The following is a 12,993-nucleotide window of genomic DNA, read 5'->3' on the forward strand; positions in this document are numbered from 1 at the left end:
TCAGAAAGCTGACTAAAGATTCCTACGTTAGCTATTGACGGTTAAACATTTCCCGTTTGTCTTGCGGCGCTGCACGTTTTAAAAGGCATTTACCGATTTAAAATGTATATATCATAACACTAAATGCGTGTGTATATGTATATATATGTATGTATATATATATATATATATATATATATATATATATATATATATATATATATATATATATATATGTATATATATATATATATATATATATATATATATATATATATATATATATATATATATATATGTATGTATATGTGTGTGTATATATATATATATATATATATATATATATATATATATACACACACATATACATACATGCATATATATATGTATGTATGTATGTGTATGTATGTATGTATGTATGTATATATATGTATGTGTGTATGTATGTGTATATAAATATCTCAAAGCCACTTCATCCTGTACATAAATAACGTGAATATCTGCACTTCCGCTATTAATCATGTTTTATCTGAAGACGTGCAAATTAGGAAACAATGAGGTGGTGAGCCGCGCCCCAAATATATGAGATAAACTGAATCACCTGTTAATGCGTTCAGCTTAACTTATCTTAAATCGATGATCAGCCAGTTAAATACATTAACGTTATCGCAGGACTTTGTTCACTTTATATCGGGTTAATTCTCTCACTGTCTGTCTCTACGAGTGATCCTATTGATTAGTTAGTTACAATTTTTTTAAATTATATGGACGCTTCCCAGTGCTTGGATCTTAGAGGATTGCTGATTTTGTGTTTAATTGTCTCATCTGATTCAATTCACTGTCTGTACCCGTCTCATTAAGGTCGATCGCAACGCAGAAGCAAACCCTGGATGGTGTAAAATAAAGTATGATCGACAGTGTAATGTTTTGTCTCTTGTAGAATTACGGGGGAAAAAAAACCTTACCTGACTTTTAGAGTAATACAAAATGAAGCATTGTTTTTCTAATTTCAAAAATATGAACTTGCTTCCCGTCTGCATGCTTTTATCGCTACCCTAAAGTCGTACGAGTTAGAAGAATTCGCGTGCCCTTTGATAGACTGGGAATTTCTCGGACCTAAAGCTGCTGGGACAACCCGAATCGGATCCAGCGGTCTGGTAGCGGACGGGACAGACTGTTTGCTTGTTTTTAACGATGTGAGAATGACTGCTAAGAAAAATTCGGAATGATTTACCACTTCTGTGAGCTTCCAGTTGGTGCCAGTAGCACACCAAACACATACTGAATACTGCAATACAAGGGTGGGAGAATTTGAAACAAAACATTGTGACGTTGTTTATAAGGAAAGCGAGTATTTACATTACCACCATTAAAAAACGTGGTGACTACAATAACATGTTTTGGTGTCCGTACGTGCGTGCGATCCCTTGTGTTATACCGTGTTTTACTGTATTTATGTTCAGAGCGCTTTGAATCTATCCAAAGGTAAACACGCTAAGTGAAAATAAGTTGTTTTAATTGGATCCACCACAGCACCCACCTAAAGTCTCCCTCTGAATTACACAGAACCCTTTCGTTGTGAAGTGTCTGGTTTACTAGGCAATTCGTCATTGTCCCCTTGCTAAGCAACTGCTTTCTATGGAAACTTCACTCTCAGTCTTGAAAGAGTGAGCCGGTTTTTTTATATTCACTTTCGGCAGAGGGTAGAAAGCTGTAAAACAGTTTAATTGAAGGCTCCGTTGCCAAATCGCTATTCCCTTTGGGGCGGGATTACACTTGCTAACCAATCAAATTAGGTTAGTGGGAGGGGCTTGTTCATGCGCTGTCAATGCACAAGGCGAAAGCTTCTCAGTTGGCCGCTGGCGTTTAAGAGTGAAGGATTGATTTGCATTAGATGATAAGCTGCAGCTGGGAAAAAGTAGCACTTCTGAAGTCAACATGCCAGGATTATTATAAAGAGGATTTATACAAAAACAAACAAGAAGGGTTGTTTCTGGATATGACGGTATTTTTACAGGCTGCGCTGCAAGGTGAGCGAACATTGCCTTTTTTCTTTTTTGTTCTGTACTGCGAACCTAACTGCAAGAGTGTTGCGACTTTAAAAGCCGGTTGCTGAAGTTTATACTGGTATTGGATCTCCTAGGGGAATCGCTGCAAAACTTTAATTGTTGCTGAATTTACATGTCGGATGAGATTGAGGCATTTACAATAAAAAGTTCGTGTTGCTTTTTTTGGATTCTGATAAAGGGGGACAGCAGATGTACCCTCCCAGATTGCAAATCATACAATTTAATATAGCAAGTGAACCTACGAGTGTGTACCTGTGGCACAGCGTGCAAATCTTCCCTGGATAGCCGATTTCTGATGATTGTCAGAGACACGTTTATCTGTCAGTTTTGCTTGACTAAAGTAGCTTTTCAAATTTGTTGTATGGTGCCAGCAATGTTTAAATGCCCTGCCGTTGCAACTGCATTACGCGTACAGTTAAACTCATCATGTGCATTCATTCTCTGTAAGCGTACTCCGCACAGTAGTTTTTTTAAACAGGCATTAATGGTTAACTGAGAATTTTTTTTTCTAAAGAATATTTTCTTGCCAACACTAGGGGGCTTTCTTTAATCATCCATTCACAAAATCGCCTTAGAGCGTCCCGGCTTGTTTCTACAGTTGAATATGTATTTGGGTCCCAAGTGAAGAAAATAAGAGAAGAAAAAACGGTATTTATTTTAGACTTCTATTTATACGACTCTCGATAAGGCTTGATGAGAAAGCCGTCCTACTTGTATAGCAAAGTATATATTGCTTTTTTGTCTGACACTTTTTGCTCGCATGATGTCTGAATTTGGATCTCCAATTAGTTCAAATTTTATTTATATGACGTCATTAATATTTGTCCTCCGCGAACGCTTTCTAGTGCTATTATGCTTATAGTTTATTGCAATGAATTGCTTTTTAAGACGCTTTTGATATTTTACGCCACTCTGTAATAATTGCATGTAATGACTGTTCGTCTGTCTTGTCCCTTTCTAGCATCTTAAACTGACCTTGTAGCAGCAGTCTACTTTTAGTTTTTTTTTTTTTTTGAAACATTGATGTTATTGCCTTTTAAATAATAACAATAAAGTTTTATGTTTTGCCTCCAGCACTTTCTCTTGAATTTACTATTAAATGCTTAACTTGGCAATTAGTTAAAACATTTTTGTGAAAGTTAAAAAAAAAAAAAAAAAAAAAAATCGGTGATCATTTACTCACAAAATGAACCTTCCTTCACCCTGGCGACGTTCGTGTTGCTTTACTGTTGCACAGTATGGATGATAGGAAATTAAACTCCCATTACCTTCGCTTGTGAATGAAGTGTGCCTTGTTTTCTAATAATAAGAGTCATAATTATTGGTTCAGGGATAGTTCCATTTCCATCAGTGCTTGTATTATGTGTGTGTGTATGTTTGTATATATGTATATAATTTTTGTAAATTACAAGGAATATTTTTTTCACAAAGTTGCTGTGCCTTAACATTCTGAAACCCACTTAGGCCCTTGACCTGGGAAGGCCAGGGTGTCTTCTGGCAGCATCCAGTCCATTATTATGTCTTGGACGTTTATTTATTTGGCTGACACTGTTATCCGGGATGATTTACAGATCACAGGGCGCTGTGCACTTGTTTCCTTAAATCTGTAGGTAGCTCAGATGTGCAATCAAACACCATTGCTACAAAGCCATCACCTATCTAAAGTGTTAACCACTTTGTTATAATTTAATGAGTGGCCAGCATTATTATTTTTTTTAAGTGTTTCAGTAAGTACATAAGGCTTCAGTGTCACAGGGGCTTCCAGTAAGGTTCTCCTCTTCAGTCAAGCCACTGCACACATTTCATATTTTTATCCAGCCTTGTTACATTCTCCGTGTCGTTTTCTATTGACTTAGTGCTGTTTCTAGATTTTGTTTTTTATTTTTTAAATTGCAGTAGTCTGCAAGTTACAGATACAACATGACATGCATTATTGCCATAGGTCTTTGGTAATTTATCAGTATGCTATACTGGATTTTCACATTAAATAATGTGTCTTTGAAAGATTATATAGCAATAAAAGTCAAAAGTTCATAACGGAGTTTGCCTTGGTTTTTGATTTTGTCATTGCTGCTACACAAAACATAATGGCACGTCTTTGAAATTGTTTTTTTTAGATTATGACGGATCACAATGAAACTGCATGTTTTATTTTTTTTGTTTTTTAAGTACCTTTGTATTGCCGGATTAATCAAATGCGCCGTGTGTAAGTGCAGGTTATTTTGTAAACGAATGTAATTGAAGATGCGTCTTTGACAGATGGCTAAGGTGGCAGATGAACTGTTTAGAAATGTTGTGTAATATTGCTAGCTGGCTTTTCATTACAAAAAGATGCATGTGGCATGCTGAGCGGAGCTGCTCTTTATCTTTAAGTCATTTGTCATAGCTGAATTGTTTTTGAAATGTGGAGCCAGCAGCATCCTGGTCATAGTCTTCACATCCTGATTTTAAGCATGGATATGAAATAACTCCATGGCACAATGCCCACACTGTTGTGCTTTTTTTGTGTGTTCTTTTGATTACAGTGTAATATTTAAAGTCAAGCTGAGATTTGAGATCTTCATTAGATATGAATGGCTCCAGTCGTAGGTCACAGGGTAACCCTTTTTGTTTGTTTGTGTGTGTGTTAGTTATTCCTCAAGCAAATCGAGTATATGAATAGAGTTTGTATAAGAGTGTAAGCAGGAAAAGGTGTTAGACAATAAAAAAAAAAAAAAAAAATAGTCAAAGGTCTTATTGTGTACTGGTGCCCTAGGGAGGGGTGTATAAATAGGGTTGGTTGGCCTTTCAGGTTTGTTCTGTGCAGCTCAGGAGAAGAGAGAAATGTATCCTTTATTTAATATTATGCTTTTTCAGCCTGCTTATTTGCCTTCAATAGTCAATTATTCATGTAACCTGATGTAGCTGATTTGAATGAAACATTACAAATTTGTGTGTTAGTGTTTTAATCAGAGGCAGACTTGTGAAGAAAACTCGTTATTGTGATTTTAAGTGCATGCCTCTCCATGCTGGGTGCAGTTCTTTAATTTTGTGCAGTAGTGGATGTATCAAACATTCCGGTGTGGATTGCCTTACTGTCAGATTAGAGGTTTAAATTATGCATTACCTGAAACCACATTCTTCATTTTGCTGTTTTGTTTGGAACAATTACAGTTGTTCGGGAGAACGACTGCTTATTTTGAACAGCTGGGGCCCACTTAAAAATATAAGTTAAAATGACGTGCCAAAGAGAAGCCGTGAAGGTTGTCTGTACTGTAATGTATGACCATCTTACTATGAGATGAATATATGTTGGAAATTGATAATAACTTTTGTTTTGTGCTACTTAGCATTCATTTTTTTGCAAAATCATGCTCCTTGTTTTAAAAACATAAGCCAAAATGACTTTTTTTTGCAGCCATGCATGTAACTGCTGCTATCTTCTCTTGGAAGACTCTTTGACAAGTCTGCATTTATGTTTATATGTTGATGTCCATTGTTTAAAGAGTTGAGGTTATGGATGCCATGAAAATCCAGGGTTGAACCACACCCGTGGTTCTTTTGAGAGACTAAACAGATCTCTTTGAGGGTGCAAGTAGAGATTTCTGTAAGTGGGACCACCGTCATAACATGAATGTTTGTTTTTTGATAAATGTTTTCATTGAATGGTCTCTGTTTATATAGATTTCATTTCTGGTCCCTTGACTACTGTTTTTGTCTTAAAGATGATGACACAGCTTCTAGTCGGAGGGGATGTCAAACTTGATGACTGCCGTTGCTGGTCTTGTCTCTTCAGAGTCTCATCAGGTCTTTGTACTGGTGGCTTACGATTACTTGCCTGTGTACCAAGTGGACAGTTTTCCATTATTGTTGATAGAACATTGTTAGTCCTGAGGGGAGGGCGTTTGTTTTAATAAATTATTTTAATTATTTGAGCTTCTGTAAAAAGCTAAACAACTAACTAAAAAGAAAACTTGTGACTTGGCTGTCATGGTCCCGGTGAGGCATTATGCAGACATATTGCTGTTGGTATACCGGAGTCCCCTCAGTGTTTCTTGGTGCAGAATAGTTTGTGGGTAAAGAGAGAGGATTTGCAGCATTGTTCACAATAGCACCCAGTTTTGCCTTCATTCTCTCTTCCTGTACTACGTCCAGGGGTCCAGAGGGCGTCCCATAATTGAGCCTGCCCTTTCAATTAGCTTTTGATTTGGTGGGCTTCTTTTGAGCACCACCGCAAGGAAACTCTCACTTTCTATTAGAGATCTAGAAAGATTTCATTATCTGCTTTAAAGGAGTGTAAGAATCTGCTTGTTCCCATATACATTTCATTCCAAAACTCTGGTCGTAAACCGATTTGGTCGTGAACCGAAGCAATTTCTCCCATAGGATTGTATGTAAATACAATTAATCCGTTCCAGACCATATGAACTGTATGCAAACATATATATTTTTTAATTTTTAAGCGCAAATATAGTTAATTATACCATATAATGCACAGCGTATTAGTAAACCAAATGTAAAACCATTGAATAACACTGAGAAAACCTTGAACAACAGAGAAAACTAACACTGCAATAGTTCACACTATAGGGCTAGGAACCGCTCGCTAAAAACACTTTTTTTTAATGAGTTTTAAGCACAGGGGAAAAAAATGAACATTTGAAAAATCTGTAATTTAATAAACCACCAAGAAAAGTAACATTGCAACAATGCAGGCCACGAACCGATCACTGTAAATAAAACTGAAAACAAAAACAAGCCTTCTCTACCTTATGTGTCCCTCGCTCGCTCGCTCACTCGCGTTCTCTCTCTCTCTCTCTCTTTTGTGAGCCTGGAGCGCCTGTGTGTGTGTCTCTCTAGCGAGCGCCTGTGTGTGTGCGTCTGTGTCTCAGCTGCCTGTGTGTGTGTGCGGCTCTCTCTTTCTCTGCCTGTGTGTGTGTGGGGCTCTATCTCTTGCTGCCTGTGTGTGTGCTGCCTCTGTGTGCGTGTGTGTCGCGCACTCTCGCCCTCTGTGTGTGTGTACGTGTGTGTGTCGCGCGCTCTCGCTCTCTCTTGCTCGCTGCACAGGAAATGCACAGGGAGAGCCTGAACATGTACAAACCGAAAGGGAACCTGGCTTGTTCGTATACCGAGTGTGTGGTCGAGGCAAAAGTTTGGTGAACTTTTTGGTCGTAAACCGATTTGTACGTGTACCGAGACGTTCGTGAACCGAGGTTCCACTGTAGGTCTTTTCCATGTTGCAAGACCAGCTCAGCTTCTCACTGCTGTGGAACCCCAAGTACTTACAGCAATGCACAGTGAATGGCAGTGGGGTACTGAGGCTATTTGTACAGCGAAAGTCTATAATTTAATTTTGTAATTAAGCAAGGCTCTGTATAATAGAAGGATGGGTGACTGCCGGCCTGTAAATTGACCATTCGGTCAATCTGTTTTCGTATAGAGCTACAAACACCTTACACCATCATAAAGCACTTCACAAAGGCAGCAAGTTTAAAGTTCAGTTACACAAACCTATCGGTGCAATTAAATGAAAAAATGGCAGATATGAATCAAACAAACAATGCAGCAAGAATGGATTCCAGCAGGGGCTGGTTGGCCCATAGTGAGAAAGATGTCTGTCAGAACAGTTGGCATCAAATTGCCAGCTCTTTGAATGTAGATGTGGAGATACGTCCTTGCAAAGCGGAAAATGTCAGAGAAAAGGAGCAGGGATTCGGCTGTTGCAAGATAAGATAGTGTTACAGGAAGATAAGGGTACAGAAAAGGATATACACTTTCACTATTGTGTGATATGAGCTTTGCTAATGTAAATATAGATACACATATAAACAGTAGGTGCCCACTTTGAAGTTAATGCCAACATGTGTTTTAGGCAAAAGACTCTATAGGGTCCCTTGTTGTTAACAGCACTGTGTTTGCTAGATGCAAAAGATTTGTATGGCAGTGAAAAAACAACTGGAGCATTCTGCACAATATGTGACAGAATGTTAGTTATCTTGGTGAAATGTCCTTATCAGAAAGTCAATAAGCGGATACCAGGAGATCCTGGCATTGGGCATGTCTGTTCTTGTAGCTGCTGTGCTTGTGCTCAGTCTCTCTAGATTCACACCTAAGCCAAATGCAAGCCAGAATCCCAAGTTTCCAAAGCTGCTGTGAAATTTGCAGTCGTCTTTGTTTTTTGCCCACCCCTTGTTGGTATTTTCCTGATGTACAGTACATCATGAATAATCCTGAATTCTTGTCACAAATTTTGTGGAGGCAACAAATGATGCCTGGTGATGTGTCCACCATATAACCCCCATTTTAAAGTCTTTTCAGGTGCATCCCCACTTTCCTGCTATCATTTTTGCTCCAAAACTTGTGTATGTTAGAAATCCTGGCAAATTATATTATTCAGGCTCTCCATTCAGTGGATTCAGAAAGTATTCAGTCTCCTCCTGTCATGATGTACATTTAATTTTAAATGGATACATTTGCCATTTTTCCCATCATTCTGCACTGAATAACCCATAATGGCAAAGAGTGAAAACGATTTTCAGAAAGGTTTTCAAGTTTATTATAAATCAAAAACTGAACTCACTCGATCAAAGTATTCAGACCCTTAATTAATTACCTTAATTAATTACTTTGTAGAAGCCCCTTTAGCACCAATTACAATTTTCAAGTGTTCTTGAGGAAGCTTTGCTCACATGGATTTGGGCAGCTTATCCCATCCTTCCTGGCAATTCCCATCAAATTTTGTTCGATTGGATGGGAAGTGTCTGTAAACCGCCATCTTCAGGTTTCTCCGCACTGTCTGTGGAGTTTAAGTGTGGGCTTGATGGTCACAGACTTGTCCCAAAGCCACTCCAGCATTTTCTTGCCTGTATGCTTTGGGTTATTGTCATGCTGCCAGGTGAACTGTAACCCCAGTTGGAAGTCTCATGTACTCTGGAGCAGGTTTTCTTCAAGGATCTCTCTATATTTTGCAGTATTCATCCTTCCTTCAGTTCTGACAGCCATCCCTGTCCCTGCTGCTCTCCCCTAACATGATGCTGCCACCATCATGTTTCACTGCGGGGATGGTATTAGGCAGGTGATGAGTAGTGCTTGGTCATCACCAGCCATAGTGATTGGATTTCTGCCAGACAGTTCGATTGTGGTCTCGTCAGAGCGGAGAGTCTTTTTTTTTTTTTTTTTTCTTTCCCCTCTCTTGTATTATTGGAGTCCTTTTAAATGCTGTTTATCAAAACTCCAAGTGAGAGTTATCCACTCTCCTATACACACCTAACTGGTGGAGTACTGCTGTGATAATCTTCCTCCTGAGCACTTCTCCCATCACAGTAGAGGACTTCTGAGGCTCTGTTAGAGTCACCATTGAATTCTTGGTCACCTTGTAGCTAAAGTTAGACCTCTTATAACTTTACAAGACACTGAATAATTAGTTCGCTTTTGTTTTCAGTCGAATAGATTACTGTAATGCACTACTAACAGGACTACCTGAGAAAGACATCATTCGTTTGTAATTAGTGCAGAATGTAGCAGCCAGAATCTTAACTAGAAAAAGAAAATCTGAGCACATCACACCAATCTTGGCGTCATTACATTAGTTACCCGTGTATTTCAGAGCTGACATCAGAATACTAGTAATGGTTTATAAAGCCTTAAATGATCTCTCTCTGTCCTATATTTTGGAAAGCTTGTTCCCTTACACTCTATGTTGTAACCTTAGATCGTCAAATGGATGTTTGCTTTTCAGGTTGGCTCTTGGAGTTATAAAAAGTGGCGAGGCAGCCTTTTGCTGTAAGGCGCCAAAAATCTGGAATATTTACCAAGAGAAATGCACCAGGCTCATGCTGCTTCTGCTAAAATCCGTTATTTTAATAGGACTTGTTCATAGCTATGTTTTATTTGTATCCCTATTAGTCTATATGGGCATATATTTATTACACATGCCCATCATCATCAAATTCTTCCATTTGAAGCCTGTAAACCTTGAAGACTGATTTAGAACACTTATTTTAGATAGACTTCCCAGTGGGGCCTGTGTGAACTTTTGGCCTTGGAACCCCTGCAGATGTTTTTCTTCTTTTTTTCTTGAACCTGACTGGAGTGTGGTGTTTTTGTGTTTTCTGTGCTCCTGGTCATCCAACCTTACCTTTCTTTTTGTTACATACTATATAATATTACTGCCTAATCCTTTTTTTTTTGTTTGTTTTATATTGTTTTTTTTTATTCATTTTTTATTCAGTGTAAAACACTTTGAGCTACATTGTATGAAAATATGCTTTAGAAATAAATGTTTCCTGGTTCCTTGAGTTGGCCATCTAGCCAAACTGAGTACGAGTCCTGGCTGTTCAAAAACTTCCATTTCACAATTATTGAGTCCACTCTGCTGCTGGCAACAATCAAAGCGTTAGAAATTAGTTTTATAACTTAGACCTCTGAAGTCAAATTGTGGTGATGTTTAGGTAAGGGCCAAAGAGAGTTCCTTAGACTTCATCAGCATGACAAAAACCAAAGCCATGAATTCTGGGACCTCGCATGCACGTGTATGCCTTTTTAAGAGATGTCCAATCAAGTCAGTTTACCACAGGGGGACTCCAATCAACTTGTAGACTCATCTTAAAGCAGCGCGAGGAAGCACCTGACCACAGTTTGGAGTGCCAGAGCAAAGGGTCTGAATATTTATAGAAGTTCGTTTTCAGGTTTTTATTTTTAATACATTTGCCAACCTTTTGGAAAATGTTTTCACTTTGTCATTGTGAATTACTGAGTATTGATTGATGGGCAAAAATGGCAAATGTATCCATTTAACATTAAATCTACAACACGGTGTGTAGAAAATGGAGTCTGAAGACTTATCTGATGCCACTGCATATGAAGAAGGGAATAATTTGTGGTTCAGACTGTGTAGCAATATGACTAATTTCTTTCCCTCCTTTGTGTAGTGTAAAATTTCTTAAATTATGCTTACATCACAGTAAATCTTATGTGACATTTATTAAAAATGGCACTACTTACATTAGTAGAAGTCCGCTCATAAGTTTCTAACACATGAAACACATTTAGATAGATAGATAGATAGATACTTTATTAATCCCAGGGGGAAATTCACATATTCCAGCAGCAAAAAATATTAAATTAAAGAGTAACAAAAAATGCAGGTAAAAAAACAGACAATAACTTGAATAATGTTCAACGTTTACCCCCTCTGGTGGAATTGAAGAGTCGCATAGTTTGGGGGAGGAATGATCTTCTCAGTCTGTCAGTGGAGCAGGACAGTGACAGCAGTCTGTCGCTGAAACTGCTCCTCTGTCTGGAGATGACACTGTTTAATGGATGTAGTGGATTCTCCATAATTGATAGGAGCCTGCTGAGTGCCCGTTGCTCTGCTACGGATGTCAAACTGTCCAGCTCTATGCCAACAATAGAGCCTGCCTTCCTCACCAGTTTGTCCAGGCGTGAGGCATCCTTCTTCTTAATGCTGCCTCCCCAGCACACCACTGCGTAGAAGAGGGCACTCGCCACAACCATCTGATAGAACATCTGCAGCATCTTACTGCAGATGTTGAAGGATGCCAGTCTTCTAAGGAAGTACAGGCGGCTCTGTCCTTTCTTGCACAGAGAATCAGTATTGGCAGTCCAGTCCAATTTATCGTCCAGCTGCACTCCCAGGTATTTATAGGTCTGCACCCTCTGCACACAGTCACCTCTGATGATCACGGGGTCCATGAGGGGCCTGGGTCTCCTAAAATCCACCACCAGTTCCTTGGTTTTGCTGGTGTTCAGTTGTAGGTGGTTTAAGTCGCACCATTTAACAAAGTCCTTGATGAGGTTTCTATACTCCTCCTCCTGCCCACTCCTGATGCAGCCCACAATAGCAGTGTCGTCAGCAAACTTTTGCACGTGGCAGGACTCCGAGTTATATTGGAAGTCCGATGTATATAGGCTGAATAGGACCGGAGAAAGTACAGTCCCCTGCGGCGCTCCTGTATTGCTGACCACAATGTCAGATCTGCAATTCCCGAGACGCACATACTGAGGTCTGTTTGTAAGATAATCCACGATCCATGCCACCAGGTATGAATCTACTCCCATCTCTGTCAGCTTGTCCCTAAGGAGCAGAGGTTGGATGGTGTTGAAGGCGCTAGAGAAGTCTAGAAACATAATTCTTACAGCGCCACTGCCTCTGTCCAAGTGGGAGAGGGATCGATGTAGCATATAGATGATGGCATCTTCCGCTCCCACCTTCTCCTGGTATGCGAACTGCAGAGGGTCGAGGGCGTGTTGGACCTGTGGCCTCAGGTGGTGAAGCAGCAGCCGCTCCATGGTCTTCATCACATGTGATGTTAGAGCGACAGGCCGGAAGTCATTCAGCTCACCAAGACGTGATACCTTTGGGACTGGGGTGATGCAAGATGTTTTCCAAAGCCTCGGGACTTTCCCCTGTTCCAGGCTCAGGTTGAAGATGCGCTGTAGAGGACCCCCCAGCTCTGATGCACAGACCTTCAGCAGTCGTGGCGATACTCCATCTGGACCTGCTGCTTTGCTGGCACGAAGTTTCCTCAGCTCTCTGCTCACTTGCGCTGCTGTAATTGTGGGTGGGGATGTCTCTCCTATGTTGGTATCAGCAGAAGGATGTGTAGAGAGTGCAGTACTCCAAAGTGAAAGTGGGTTAGGGTGGTCAAACCTGTTAAAGAAGATGTTCATTTGGTTTGCTCTCTTCACGTCTCTCTCGATGGTGGCACCCCGCTTCGAGCTGCAGCCAGTGATGATCTTCATCCCATCCCACACTTCCTTCATGCTGTTATTCTGCAACTTCTGCTCCAGCTTTCTCCTGTACTGCTCCTTCGCCGCCCTGAGCTGGACTCGGAGTTCCTTCTGCACGCGCTTGAGCTCATGCTGATCACCGTCTTTAAAGGCCCTTTTCTTCTGGTTCAAAAGGCCCTTGATGTCACTTGTAATCCATGGCTTGTTGTTAGCA

At 39.8% G+C, this 12,993-nt stretch overlaps 1 protein-coding gene across 1 annotated transcript in view; it reads left to right on the forward strand.

Moving 5' to 3' along the window:
* The first annotated feature begins 1,820 nt into the window (after nt 1-1,820).
* Nucleotides 1,821-12,993, forward strand: part of LOC114665665 (signal-induced proliferation-associated 1-like protein 2) — a 310,605-nt gene continuing 299,432 nt past the window's right edge. The window contains 1 exon segment of the mRNA XM_051919363.1: nt 1,821-2,009. The gene's annotated coding sequence lies outside the window, so the exon portion shown is untranslated.

The sequence above is a fragment of the Erpetoichthys calabaricus genome, chromosome 15, assembly GCF_900747795.2.
Source record: "Erpetoichthys calabaricus chromosome 15, fErpCal1.3, whole genome shotgun sequence".
Taxonomy (NCBI): domain Eukaryota; kingdom Metazoa; phylum Chordata; class Cladistia; order Polypteriformes; family Polypteridae; genus Erpetoichthys; species Erpetoichthys calabaricus.